The sequence below is a fragment of the Anser brachyrhynchus genome (genome assembly GCF_964034855.1).
Source record: "Anser brachyrhynchus genome assembly, chromosome: 2".
NCBI lineage: Eukaryota > Metazoa > Chordata > Aves > Anseriformes > Anatidae > Anser > Anser brachyrhynchus.
In genome coordinates, this window is record NC_137695.1 from 30,907,776 (window position 1) to 30,922,846 (window position 15,071).

At 34.6% G+C, this 15,071-nt stretch overlaps 1 protein-coding gene across 38 annotated transcripts in view; it reads right to left on the reverse strand.

The window, feature by feature from the left end:
- Positions 1-15,071, reverse strand: part of DGKB (diacylglycerol kinase beta) — a 392,397-nt gene that overhangs the window by 295,593 nt on the left and 81,733 nt on the right. Inside the window, exon 4 of one of the 38 annotated variants that reach the window (XM_080580925.1) lies at positions 8,306-8,383. The exons of the other annotated variants lie outside the window; for them this stretch is intronic. The gene's annotated coding sequence lies outside the window, so the exon portion shown is untranslated. The remainder of the gene's footprint in view (positions 1-8,305; positions 8,384-15,071) is intronic. 38 annotated transcript variants of the gene reach the window in all.

Sequence of the window (15,071 nt, forward strand, 5' to 3'; positions counted from 1 at the left end):
TTTATTTTCATTAATCAGATGTATTTCAATGTTACTGTCAACTGTAACTAACTGAATTTCACTGGTTTCATGGGCAGCCACAGGAAATATTTACTTGATAAATAGTCATCTATAGTCTTATTTCTGTCATCTGAAATACTGCAAATTTTATTATTTTTTTGTTGCTTATGTGAAAAAGACAAACTGTAAAAAATGACCATACTTCTTTCATTTCATATTTTTGTCATCTTTACATGAATGCTACACCTATGCAGCTGCAATTAAAAGCAAACACCTGTGTTATGTTACTTACTAAGAATAAATTAAATCTTTGTTTTTAACTTTCTCATATTTTTTTTAGTTTAGCAGGATTAAGACACAAAATATTCTCTGTTCCGGGAACAACACACATATCGTCCCTTTTTCCTGCGTATTGCCTTAATGAAGTCATACAAAAGGCAAAGCACATTCCTTGCTTGAAATACTTGTCAAGAAAAAAGGCTTTGTGGATGTAATTCCTCCTTTGGTTGTCCCAGAGAAACTCTTCAAGAGATTTTGGTGTTCTGGACAGGAGCCGTATTTATTACAAGCATCATGCTGCACATTTCACAGCCAAGGCAGATCCATTTTTCACAATCTTTTGTTTGCATTCATTCAACCATTGTTTTCAGTTCACAGTGTGGTATTCAAACTAACATGAATAGATATATGTATGTATTTTTAAGCACCAGAAAATGAAATATTGATATTTTAAGTCAAATGCCAAAGGATAATCTTCAGTATGGTTAGTCTTCAACCTTCCTCAAAAAAATTAACTCTCCTTACTCAGCTTCTAATAGCTGAACTAGCATTATAAACGTTTCATCTTCAATAAGTTGACCAAGATACGATAACCATACGAATTTTCAAGTTTTGTTCATATTTTGGGACAAATTAAAGAAAAAAGACACAAGAGCTAGTGTCTTGGAAATCTCCGTGGTAATAAAAAATAAAATAAAATAAAATAAAATCCAATAAAATGTTTTTAATTCTACCAAGAAAAAAAAAAAAAGCCAAGTAAATGCTGTCCAGAAAAAAAAAAAAAAAAAAAATTCCAGAAATTATACACAGAAATAATCATGATTTTTCCTTAATATTTTTTCCTAAATTTCCTAACTAGGAAAAACCAGCAATTCTGTGGGTTCCTTTTCAGATTTTAGTCCGATCAAAATCATCTGTATGCTCACTGGAAAACAGTGGTATAAACAGAAGCCTCAAATGAGAAAAGTAGTAGGATTCACCACAGTGCTGCAGAAATTTTATTTTTTAAATAAAGACTTCAAAACAATTGATATACAAATGAGATTAATGGGTTAATGTATTGCTTCAGAATAAAGGCAAAACAATCAAAACCATGACAACAGAAATAATAAAGCTGCATATTTAATGGGGAGATATGCAAAGTTTCGAAGTATCTATTTTTTTCTTAACTACCTTTCAGTTCTAACAAAGATACTTTTTATAACTGAAGACAAATTTACATACCAGTTGCAAACCATTTAAGATTTAGCCCACATTAAAAATTATGATTCATTTTTAAAAATGACTCAGCTTTAGATGAGGAAGATTAAGCACTCATTTGAGGTTGGAATTCAGTGCACCATTTTTCCCATAAATGGAAAACATCAAACAGTAAGAAAACTTGCCCAGATCACACAAGTTCTCTACACTGTCTCTACATCCTCCCAGAAAAATTCTTGAAAAGTGTAAAAACAGAAAAAATGAACGAGCTATAAGAAGACTTATACAAAACTCAGCATAAATCAGTGGATTTTAAAACCACAATTTAAGAGAAAATAAGACTAGTAGACAAGGACTGGATTACAATTAATTCTCTTATAAATCCAGATGTGGTTATACAATTCAAAAAAAACATCACAGGCAAACATCTGGTCTCATAACAGTCAATTTCAGAATTTATACATAAGAGCTCCAAAGAGGTTTTAGAGATTTTCCATACCGGTATAATAAAATTGAGATTTTTATATACATATTTTAATTTAGAAATGTTGCAACCTTCGATATACAATTTTTCAGGCATGGCATGAAGCCATGGCCCAAACTTGAATGTCCTGCTTGATAGCTAAGCCAATGAGAAGGATAGGGAAAAACCAACACTCCCTTGTCATTGCAATTCTACAGATTCTTATTCTGCTGTGGATTTTTTCTTCCTTTTTTGTGGATGCAATTGCATATTAAAAATGCGTGTGTGTGTGTGCATGCATTTATAAATGTACATTTTTTTCTGCAGTATAACATACAAATAACAGTGTAATAGTTCTGCTCAAGCAATGCCTATGCTTAAGCTAAAACTTTACCGGTCTAGAAACATTGGTATCTTAAAAAGGCCAAGCCTTCTAACAAAGTTGTATGCATCACCAAATTGTAAAAATTTTTCACTTTCAACAAAAAGAGGTTGTTCCACTAACACGTCTTTCCCAGTATCACTCAAAGTCTAGCAGCACGCCTGTGTCGGTAAGAGATTCTGGTGATTGACACTGAATGAGCAGAAGCCAGCAGCTTCGTAGGTAAATATGTCCTACATTTCCCATAGGTATGGCTGCAGGCTCACTGCAAAGCTCTTTTAATATAGGTCATACCCTCATTTTGATTTGTGAAATAGAAGTGGTCTTTTGATGCAAATTTCAGAAAAGAAACACGTATTTGAAACCATAAATGCGAAAATGCTCAATTTGCATGTTGTTTGATTCTTTTTTTTTTTTTTTTTTTAGTTGGTTGGTTTGCTTTTTCATTTTGTATTTAATATCACAAAAACTATTGTGGCACTGAAAACGGCCACAATGTCACATCTATCAATGATTTTAGTAACATTCCTTAAACTGAAGAATTTGAATGACTACGCCCTCCAGCAAATCACTCTCCTACTGAATTCTGTGACAAACAGTCAACGAAAAGCTTCTTACAAACATAGACAGAACTCGATGATGCTGCCCAAAAAAAAATAAAAAAAAATAAAAAAATGGTGGCAAGTAATTTTTGCAATGGGAAGTTGAGGAGGAAGGTGAAGAGGCAGACGGGGACAACAGCCGCTGCTGCAGAGAACTCCTTCTCCTCCTTCTCCAGCAGCTGTTTCTCCTATGTGGCAGAGGCCACCTGACTCCAGAGCTCCCACTAGCCACAAGAGCACAGCCACTTTGCCACTCACCTTTCCCTACAGCCTCAGCAATGGCCCCCTGTTCCTCACCTACAGATGGCTTTGGACTGGCTCCATGTCAGCATGTGTCATTTCTATAGAGGCAGAATAACTTGGACTTTATGATGTGTTATTGTGAGGAAGAAACTGGCAGAATTTTTCTGTTTCCTGCAGCCTGGTTACATAGTGACTTATTCCCAGAGTGTGGTCTCCTAAAACATTTTCTTACCAAATTCAAGTATTAGACAGATATAAGTCAGCAGATATGTCCTACATATCAACAACTAAAAATGGATCAAATAACGTTTCTAAAAAAAAAATAAAATAAAATGCTGTGAGGTAAATCATACCTGAGGATTTTAGGAGAAACACTTTGTTCTTGGTTTTGCTTTCACTGAAGACTATGAAGTACTTAATGACATCGTTAGGAGAAAGATTTATCCATTTTATCCATTGCTATGTACTAAATGATACTTATGCGGACAATCACGACTTCTTTGTGAACAACAGTAATACTAATAGCATGTGCCAGCACAACTTTATTCCACATTAATAAAAAAAGATCTACCAAATTCCACTTCCCTACAGCAGATGTTCAAACAGAAGTATATGTCAAACAACAGGGATTTGGGCTAGAGAGGAACTTAAGTTTTGCCTGTTAGTAGAATAAAGCATAGAGAGGAAGAATTAAGTAAAAGACAAAAACATACTCCAGGACTTGAAAGGAACTGCAGGTAAATGCTAGGCATAATGAAAAATATTTTAAGGAGAAAAATAAAGCAAGGTTTTGGCCTAGTATTTTAAAACAGATTTACAGCTGTCTTATTTGGCTTATTCTGGACTCTTTCGCCTTTGGATATTCAGAAAATTAAGGATGAAAGAGTTCTAGAGATCCTCAGAGCTCAGCTCTGCCACCCTGGTTCAGCATTTCAAGGGGCTGTGATGGCTGGGGGCTCCCTGGGGCCCAGACCGTGTGGCACCCCCCGTGGCAGCCAGGGCCTGTCCAGCTGCCCCAGCCAGGATCAGGACAGGCTGGAGGACAGCCCCTGCCCTGGGCATTGGGCACCTCCCTGGGAAGAGGGACATGCCAAGGCTGGACTGAGATATCAGGCCATGGGTGGGCTCATCTTGGCAGGGCCCATGGCCAGGCTGGGCAGGGCTGCAGACCAGCCCTGCTGTGGTCACTGCAGCAGGGACTGATGGCCCCAGGGACTACAATGGAGTCCTGAGCCATGAGCAGGTCTGGGGGAGCTTTTGGAGTTTTGAAATGGGGTCCTGGGCTTTGGGAGCCCCAGGGAGGTCAGGGATAGTCACACCTAGCAGCTCCCTCAGGGCCTGGGACAGCATTCCCTCAGCCTAAGTTCATTACGTGGGAAAACCACAATATTGCAAGTCATCCTAATGCTCATCTTTGAAATACAGTATTTATGTACATAGTGAATATGCCATACTACCTTATCTTAAGAACAGGAAAGACTAAATGCCTCTGGACACCTCTCCAGCCCTTGGATTTTATTATCTTATTTGAGCCTGAAAACTAATACAAACATTCAGCCGGTAACTTTGTGGCTCCTTCTTTCCTTTTTCTCATTTCCTGCTTATTTATAACTGGTCACAATATCTGATACAGCTTGCCAGCTCATAAGAATAGTGATGAAACTATATTAAATTAAGGAAGTGCTGCCATTGGCAATGTATTTCACTGCATGCACTAGCTCTAAGCACTAAGTGTGTAACAGAGAAGAATCAAATCAGTTTGGTTTGAAATTTATCATATATTATTTCTGATTTTAAGCAGAAATAGGGAAATGGTTCTGTGTTTGAGAATACTTGTATTTTTTCTGAAATAAACATTTAACAAATACATTAATTGTTTTTATGTTTACTTTAAAATATTATTTGCAATTTCTAATATTTATAATTTTGCACTCATTATCTGTTTAACCTAAACTTTAACTATGGCTTCAAAAATTACTGAACAGGATATATACAGTGCATTCCTACGTACCTACATATTTGAACACATACAGATCTGTAAAAATAATATGATTTTTTTTCAATTATTATAAAAACGAATAGATCAAAGAAATGATGTGAAAATGGCGTAAGACTGCTCACATGCCTAAAATTAAATATACTGAATACTCCATGTCAGGAATTATAAATATTTTGAAACATTTTAACTAACATGGAAGTAGGTATTGATATATTTTAGTAGTCTACAAAGTAACAAAACCAAAAAAATAAAAAAAATGCTAAAAATAAAATTAATAAATCACTACAATATTAATTACTACTTTCCCAAGCCTCTGTAGATAGTTCCAAAATTCTTTATTTCTACCTGAGATGTTACTCTTACTGCTTCCTATTTCACTAACAGCAAACGTCAGCTCCCTGTTCCTTACTTCAACATACACTTACTGAATATTGGTATACAAGTTTCTTATATTTCCACATATTTTCCAAATATGCAAATGGAAAATGGGTTATAAAATACAAATACATACAAAGATGGTATAAACTTGTGGGTTAGAATTTACGTCACAACTTAAATCATACATCAATACCTTTCACCTGTTCTCAATGATGCTGAATCAAAATTGGCAATGCATTTTACAAAGTACCACGGCCTCTTTTGACCACGTGCTTTTATTTTAAAAAGCTTGGGAGAAGCTCCTTAGTATAAGGTGTCACAGACAGTTGGGGATTTGTTTTGTTCATTTTTTGCCTTCTCCCTTCCCCAGTTTCCTTATGAACAGGCTGCCTTAAAGTCCATTTCATTGCAAGACATATTTTAAAAGCTATATTCTACTCTTCCTCTTACAAAGAAAGGTTTAAAGGTTTATGCAGTGACAGTTCTTGATGTCCTATATACTGAAAAGATATTTCTGAGATGAAATTTTAGCTCAGTAGAAATGGGAAGCAGCACTTTTTCCTGATTTTAACACACACACGAAAAAAAGACTTTCACCTAAGGCAATTTTCTTAACATACAATAAATGATCTTATGAATAGGGGAATATAAATGCTAAACCAAGGGATGATTTCTAAAACGAGAAATCCAACTCAATTTACTTTTATTTGTCTTATGGGTTTCTGACCCATCTATCTTCCATTTTAAGATGTATTTACTACTGCAATGAAACATTATTTAAAAATGAGAGCTGCGGCTCCTGTGGTCACAATTGTCAATTACTGTTTTTCTTAGAAGCAGAGGTTTTAAAGTCAAGTACATATCTAGACCATAAAAGTAAAAGAACTAACAACACAAGTACACATTTCTCTGGATCTTTTCACCTATTAACAAACAACACAAAGTGATGGTCTTATGAGAATAGTAGTATGACAAACATTCAAACATAAACTTAGTGAAGTGTAGGCTTTGGCCCTCATCCTACAAAGAGTTATTTCAGTTTTATGGGACTGGTAAAATTGAAAAATATGTTTCAGGCCCATTAAGGTAATTATTAGTTGGAAATTTCCTAAAAATACTCAGTCACTATTAGTGGTGCAAGATACCACCAAAAGTGTATTTGGTTCTATAAAGCATCTCATTTGCAACATAGTAATCTAACATTTTAGATTCTCTGAAGCATATGCCCTCTTTTCATAAGATGTTTAAGCTGCTCATTTTTCCCAAATCATTTTTGTTTGCTGTCATCTGCAAAATGCAAAAACAGAGGTAATACGGGGAGAAGCATACTTAGTAGCTAGATGTAATACACTTTGAGATGTTTTTGTCATCATGCTAGATAATATCAATGGCAGGTATGACATGAATTTATTCAGTTTTTTCAAGTTTGTTTTGTGTGTGTGTGTGTGTTTATGTTTGTTTGTTTGTTTGTTTGTTTTTAAACCTTGGTAACAAATGTATTTATGCAACATGGAAAAGTATTTAATGTGTCCAACTGGTGGGGAGATTTCCATGTCATTTGAAGTCCCTATGATCAGCCAAGAAAATTGGTAACTGGCAGAAGTCACAAAAAGAAAGGGTATATTTTTAATACACAGGCAGACATTTACTTCTAAGTTCAGTTATTACACTGGATCGCCTAAGCTGTTAACGTTGCAGCCATTGAAATAGTAAGGACAAACTGGATGACCAAAGCATGAAATCTATGATCTTCTCTACCACATCTTTTCCTCATTAAATATATATTTAAATCATTAAGACAGGCAATTCACCTTTTTTTTTTTCGTTTAAATATACACAATCAGTGCTCCACTGTTAATTCCTGAATTCCCCTTTACTGTCTCCCTGTCTAAATGCTATGGAAGAGGTAGATATTGCCTTGTCTTGAATTCCATTTTGCTCACTGATATCCATGTTATCTCATTTGCCCAATTACTAAGAACTTACGTGATTGCTATGGGGGCAAAAAGGAGAGTTAATGCAAACAAGATGTAGAGTTCAGGTGCTGCTAAAGTGTTTTTAAATGGATTCTATTGGATACATCATATTTTCACATAAAATCATACTTGAAATGTCCCCATTGGTTACTTTGATTTACATTTATTATCTGCCCTAACATGTAACTTCCAAAACACATAAGCAAATTTGCCTGACAGGCCTCATTAGCCAAAAGAAGAGTGAAAAATCATAAGAAGTTTAATGTTAGTCATTGGGAACAAAAAAAATAATAAAAGAATCTCAGCTATGTTGTCCACAGGACTGGGTTGCTAAGTAGACAACTGCTTAGAAGTCACAGCCTCCCAGCCGCTGCTTAATTACAAAGGCATGAACTGATGCTGAGATTGTTTCTACTGAGATGTTTACACATGCAGCTACCTTATAAGGTTACAAAAAAGTGTACTGCTAAATAGATATAAACAAAAGCTAAAACTCAAATAAAAAAGGCTATAGACTGTGCAGTAAAATCTGGAAATCTTGATTCCAGCTAAAAACTAACTTCTGGGATAATCTTACTCTTGTAATATCCTAATGCATAAAGTCTTGAAAATAAAATAAAGGTCAGTAATAAGGCTATAAGTTCGTCTTAGTTATACATTAGGAAGAATGGGAGTTTTCTTATTTCCATTACTACAGTAAAGCAACTCAGTTTTTATATTTTACCTTCACATATTAACTAAAGTTAATATATGCTCATTTATCTTACAATTGTCATTACAAACCTGTTCTGGGATGTCTGTTTTATGTTCAGGCTCTGAGAAACAAATATGTTTCAAGTACTACATCCATAAATCTTCTAGCTGTGGAATTCAAAATTTAAAAAATTATTTCCATCCAAGTCAGCACTGTGTTCCGTTCAGTTAATTTTTTTTTCAAAGTTGTTAGACCAAGTCTTCTTTTTGTTAATATTATGTACCTTTTTCCTATTAACTAACTAGTTTATATAATTTTCTTAAGAGCCTTCATGGACAATATTGACCGTAATAGACAATAATTGAGAAAGGGAGTATGAGAGAGGACATGGACATGAAGAAAAGCTCATACAATCAGTTTATGCTACTAGAGAACTGTATTATGTTGATTCTTGCTTGATGCACCTCAAATCCTTTCCCTTTCACTACATATACATTAGACCTGAGTTTTAGATCTGCCTTAGTTGAAGGGGATTAGGGATATTTAATGATATAATTCTCCACCTTTTCAGTCTAATATCAAGATTCAAATAGGAAAATTCTTTGCCCATTCTGTTTAAGTTAGCCTACTGAGCAATCCAGGACACTAGTTTTTTCGTGCCTAGGAGACAACAAGCAAGAATAAAGCTTATAATGTTGTCCATTGATAAAGGCAGTCTTAAACCCTACTATCAAGGACTATTTCTGAATTTACCCAATGTCATTTTAATGTTAAAAACAAAACAACAACAACAAAGAATAACAGCAAACAGTCCTCAGTGCCATTCCAGAGAGGACAACATTTTCATGCACTAACCTGACAAGGTCTTGTAATACAATTATTTAGATAAGGAGTATCTTCAAGAAAGTTTACAGAGCTCTTTAATCATCCTAAGAAATTATCTCCTTAACTGTATAATCTCACTTTCTGGACTTCCCTATTTTGCTAATACAATAAACAAAAAAGAATAAATAAATCTTCAGTCATCTTTTTCTAGTCCCTCAGAAGTATGTTTAATCCTAAAGTTATCCTCTAATTATTTTTCCATTTTTTTTATCCCATCAGTTTCTCATTTGCATCTTCCCCACTACTAGCTTCATTTTCTCCAGTATCCCCAAGATAAATGCTGGCTCTGTTGTGTTTTTGTTGCTGTTTTTATCTTTCTGTCACAGATTCAGCCGTGCACAAGTATCAATGTTTTAAAATTCATCTGTACAGCCCTATAAATTTACCTCCTTGTCAATGAAAAAATAACTATATTTTAGTTTGGGATAATATAAAATGGATTGTTTTGAGCAAATGACAGTCATAGCAAAAGAGATATCAAAAAAGATAGTCCTATTTAAAAAGGGCGTTGTCTCTAGAAAGAGTAAGAGGTACTACAGACCTTCTTCCCTAAAACACCGATGAAGGACTTTTCAAAACACATACTACAGTGAATGAACAAAGGTGTAATTACGGAGGTATCTTGTGAAAAGGCTGGAAGTCAAGTGACTTGAACTTAGTAAACAAGTTCAGAGTGTTCAGAGTTCACTGAGTGTACAGAAGAAAAGCTATATGATGAAGTCCTGAAAAACCAACACAAAACCAAAATCAAACCAAACCAACCAACCAAACAAACAAACAAAACAGAAAAACATCAAATGAGCTGGGAAAAATGTAGTTTGTACTACAAATGCACACAGTTTAACTGAATGAAGGGTAAAATGAAGCTCTGTGAACACTGAATATCTATATAGCATGAGCACTTCTAACTTGAGATTAATCCTGAATTCGTTAACATAAAACAATAGTGCTGCTACAACATGAATTAAAGAAAAAAAAAGAAAGAAAGGTTAGTGAACAACTCAGCATGTTCAAGAAAAAAATTTCTGATATCCATCTACACATTCATGAGAGAACTAAAATCGACAAGTATGAAATTGTACTGAACTACTTAAAGAAACCAAAAAGGTTAAATTGGTATTTTACTAAAAATAGATCAGTATGTGTAACTAAATTCATATTTACTGTAAGAGAAAGAAGGAAGAGAGACCAAGCTCCTTCTTCAGAAGACACATGCATACCTAGACACCAAGCAGTCACATTTTTTTTTCATATAGAGACTGTAGCCATTGAGGCACATGCATATCACAGCTCATAGTCTATTGCTGGAGGTCTCTATTGCTTTAAGCTCTCCCTGAAATATATATTTTAATTTCAGTGAGTGTGACTCGTAAAAGCACTGGTTTTAACTCTTTTCTTAAAGAATTGAAGAACTTAACTTCAAAAGGAGAAAAGCTAAGCCTTATCCTTAAGGTATCAAAAGTAGCTAAATTAAACCAGTTCCTTTAAAGCTATGTGAGACGTAATGACAATTTGACTGTAATGTGAGCATACTTATCAAAGTTTTAATATTTTTCACTTCCATAGAGACAAGCAAACCTATCACAGGTCTATTATAAAATGGCATACTATATAGAGAGATCTTAATAAGTATATATTTCATTGATTTATTTCATGTAAAGGACCATTACAGGTGAGCACTTGCTATGAACAATATTCTACGTATGATACAGATAAAATTGCTAGTTTTTATAAAGTAAATCTTGCCATTAATCTGTCATTCTGGTCAGAACATCTTTAGCATTTAACATTTCCTTATCAAAATCAGTTTTCAAATTTCTGCTTATTTCTACAGCTTTGGTAAGGTCTTTTCATTGTTCCTATGCTTAAATAATTCATGCCAACAAACAGTAGCCTTTGGAGCAATACTCGCTTACTTTTCCAATTTATAATACCACAGTTTAAAGAAAAAATTAGGCAGGAGATGAACAAAGCAAGTTGATAAAATATCTTAAATATTTTTTTTTTGTCAGCTACGCTTCAGACTGCAAAGATATAAACCAAAGATAAATCCAACGTATATTTAGACAAAAGGATAAATGTCTATTTAATGTAAGATTAACATGAACTTAATGTAAGCTTATACAAATGTTTTATGAACACACATCCTGAAAAAAACAGGGATTATAAAAACATTAAGTTACCTGACCTTGTTAATTCTGTAAAACTTACAGAGCACTTAATATGTAACATAAACCAGTAATATGACACTGGCATTCATCAACTTAATGTTGCCATAGACAAAAGTCAAAGTAACTGCAATGAACTAAGAACTCTCCCAGGTCCCAGCATTCAAATTTATATCCCTTCCTAATCCATTTACTTTTACCACAGTATACTCACAGAGGATAGGTCTATTTATTTAATTTTTATAGTTCATTTCAGAATACTAACAATGATACTGTCCAGAACATCTAAGATCAAGATAATTTCAACAAAGGTGATCAGAACAGAAGAAAGCAGAAAAGACATGAGAAGAAAGGAAGGAGGAAGAGTTAGTCTTCCAAAAGGATAAAAGGAACAACAGAAGACCAAAAAAAAGACAGGAAAGAGAGAAAGATAGGAAAAGGCAGATCAGACTTCAAAACAGCAAGACAAAACAGAAGAGGAAAGTCAGTTTCAAGAAAAGAACAGATCATCTTTCCTTCTTCCACCTTCTTTTTTCTCCCTCACAAGTTAAAAAAAAAAAAAAGTATAACTAATGTGTCTTTAGAGAAAAAGCACTCAGCAGCACTGTATCAATTATAATGACCTTAAAGAATCTAGGAAAATGAGATCATATTTAAAGTTTCCAGGGATCTTAACTTTCTGATGATGATCATAAATGATGACTCCCTTTCCAGAATAAAGATCTTCCTTCAAATGCTCTCTGCATGAGGAAAAAGCATTAGAAGTTTGTATTAGAGCATTCAGAAACAGGAAATTATAGTTGCAAATAAGAACCTTAACTTTTCCCAAGTTTTTGTATTCATCATTAATTTGCAGCTGAACATTCTTGAAAACTAGAAGCTTGAGGAACAGATTAGTCAAGAGGCAGAAGAGTAACTTTCCAAGTAAATGGAACGTTTTGACTCAACTGCTTGTGGAGATTAAGTTTTTTAGGAATATCGTGCCTTGGTTCAGGAAAAATTGAGGAAAAGGAACATTGGTGGAGAGACCAACACCAGAGACAGAGCAAAGAAAAGAAAAGGAAAAAATATACAGACTTTACGTCCTTCATTACTGCTTATGAGCATTGTCAAGGGATGACAAAGGAGACTTTTTAGATTTTTCCTCTTTTCAAGATGCGCTCTTTCTTTCCTGTGTTATGTTTCATTTCAGAACTAGAAAACAATATATTTGAATATTTCTGTTGTAAAAAACAGAACTAGGTTGTTTTAACCCCTAGCACATTTTAACCCAAGGAATTTTTCCTGTGAGGGAAGAGGAAAAAAATAAAAAAAATAAAAAAATAAAACATTGAAAGTCTTGGATCCTGCCAGGCATGCAGTACGTGCTATATAGTACGTGCTATATATAGTAGACAGTATCTTATGAAAATATGAGACATGGTATATTGATAAAATTTATCTTTCCTTGAGACAAAATGTAACATCTCTGGGGATTAGCTCCAGAGGTCTTTCTTAAGCTATGGTACCATTACAGCCTATCACATTTTAAATTACACTATATAGACAAATATAAAGCCAATGGTAAATATAATGTATTGAATACTATTTGGAAAATAACTTGCTTCCCCAGAAATACAATGAACAGCAAATATAGGATATGCCATTTTTGCTCAGCATTTAAGATGATTCAAGCTGGGTTGTTCCAATTTCTTCTGTAGCCACAGCCTCCTACCATTTCTGTTCATTCTCTTACAAGAAAAAAAAATAAAAAAAATCATTTAAAAAAAAAAAAAGTGAATTTAAAACTCAGATGGGGTCTCTGATTAAGCACATAAAAAAAGTACATGGCATTTTTGCTGAACTTTCTCACAAATCAGTAACTTGTTTCTGTTCTAATGCTTTTATAACACTGTGTGCACTTAGTAAAATAGAGCGTATCCCAGACTGTGCATTAAGAAAATGACAGAGAGTAAATGACTTACTAGCTTTCAATATGTCTGAGATCATGGCTTCAAGATAAGTCATGTAATAAAGACCCAGTCGCCTGAAAGTAGTGACGCACAATCCTCTGCATCATTAAGAAATATGCCATATCCTTGTCAGAGTACCTCAAGCCTGGTGTCACTCACAGATAGCAAACCAGAGAATGCGTAAGTCACACTAAAATAAAGAATCTATGATTTATACCCCTTTTCTGCATCTTCTAACAAAATCTATATATATATATAAAAAGATATGAATATAAATAACATGGCTAGACAGGAAGGTAACTTATTTCAGACAGTGAGGTAAAGGTTGGGATTTTTTGAAGCTACTTTAGGAAAACAAATCCTCCAAATCAAAACCGCAAGACAATACAGAAATCCCTCTGCAATATAACATTTAAATATAAATAAAATCATTTAATATGACTGTGCGAACTATTTGCTTTTGTCCTATCAAAGCAATCTGATATAGTAGAAATCTCCTTTGTTAAAAAGAAAACACCCCTAATGTTACAGTATACAATGTATTCCAATAAACCTAATATTCATATTCTACCTTGACAATCATATTTCGCTTTATTTATTTTTTAATATTCACATATCTATTTCTGTAAATATCCAAATGAAATATTTCAGATGGAACATCACAATGTTTCTTTTCAAAAGGAACATCACAATGTTTTGTTTCACCAAAAGAATTTGCTGTTCTGTATGCCCACAAATGGTACTATTATGTAAAGATACGCTGATTAGCATGAATCAGGCACCAGAGGAATTCTAGAGCTCCTGAAATAAACTGCAAATAGACTCCAGCTGTGCTGTGTGCCAGTTTACCATTGGTTTCTAGTTTAGGAATCCTTAGACTACACTGCAAAGTGCAGCACAAGCACGCTTTTTCTCTGGGAAATGACCAAGCTTCACAGCCTTTTATTCCTGTAAGCTGATCCAAGTCAGGGTTCATGACACGTATGCACACATGTTTTTTGGTACCACACAGGTTCTCAGCTTCATCTGTGGGAATTCATCCCCTTGCCAAACTGGGTCATAACAAAGGCCTTAAGCAGAAGTGTAGAGCTGCTTGTGCAGGGACTGGACATGTACTGCTGCAAGAGGATGACAAGGAGGTGAAGAGGGAAGGGATAGAAATCATGACAGGGAATGGGTGGAAATAGGGACATCTGTTGAAAGGTATTGGTGATGGGGATAGTTGCTAGCTGCTGCTGTGAGCATGCGTGAGGAGAAGGTCAGACTGCAGGCGGCAGGATGTTCAGAGCTCCAGAAAGCAACATGGCTGCCAGGGCTAGACTCACTCTGCACACTGAACATACACGATTTTCTTGTTATCAGAATTCAAGTAATTCCCTGGAAACTTCAATCACAAATACAACAACGTGCATCATATGGAGTTAATTCTAACCATGTAAAAGCTGGAAAATCAGTATGAAGGCTTGCCATTCAGCCTGCTCTGTATCCTGTGAAGACATTGAGCACTTCACATAAAGATCAAGAACTGGCTTTTGTCCAATTTTAAAAGGAATAGCTATAATTTGTTTAGAAGCTTGCATGTGATTCAGTGCATAACTGAATAAAGAAAAGCATACGTGTTTATAATAACAGTATTAATTCTTACTGTTCTTAGAACACAGCAAAAAAAAATCCTCCGTTCCATGAATATTGTATGTTTTTTTATTCTCACCTCCTTTGCCCTGGCTCTGAAGCTTCTATCTTTATCCCAACACTCAGAAAAAAACAACCTTGATCATTTCATGCATGTTGCATTGCGTCTTACTAACCTTTCCTCTTTGTCATCATTTTCATTCTGTTTTATCCAAATT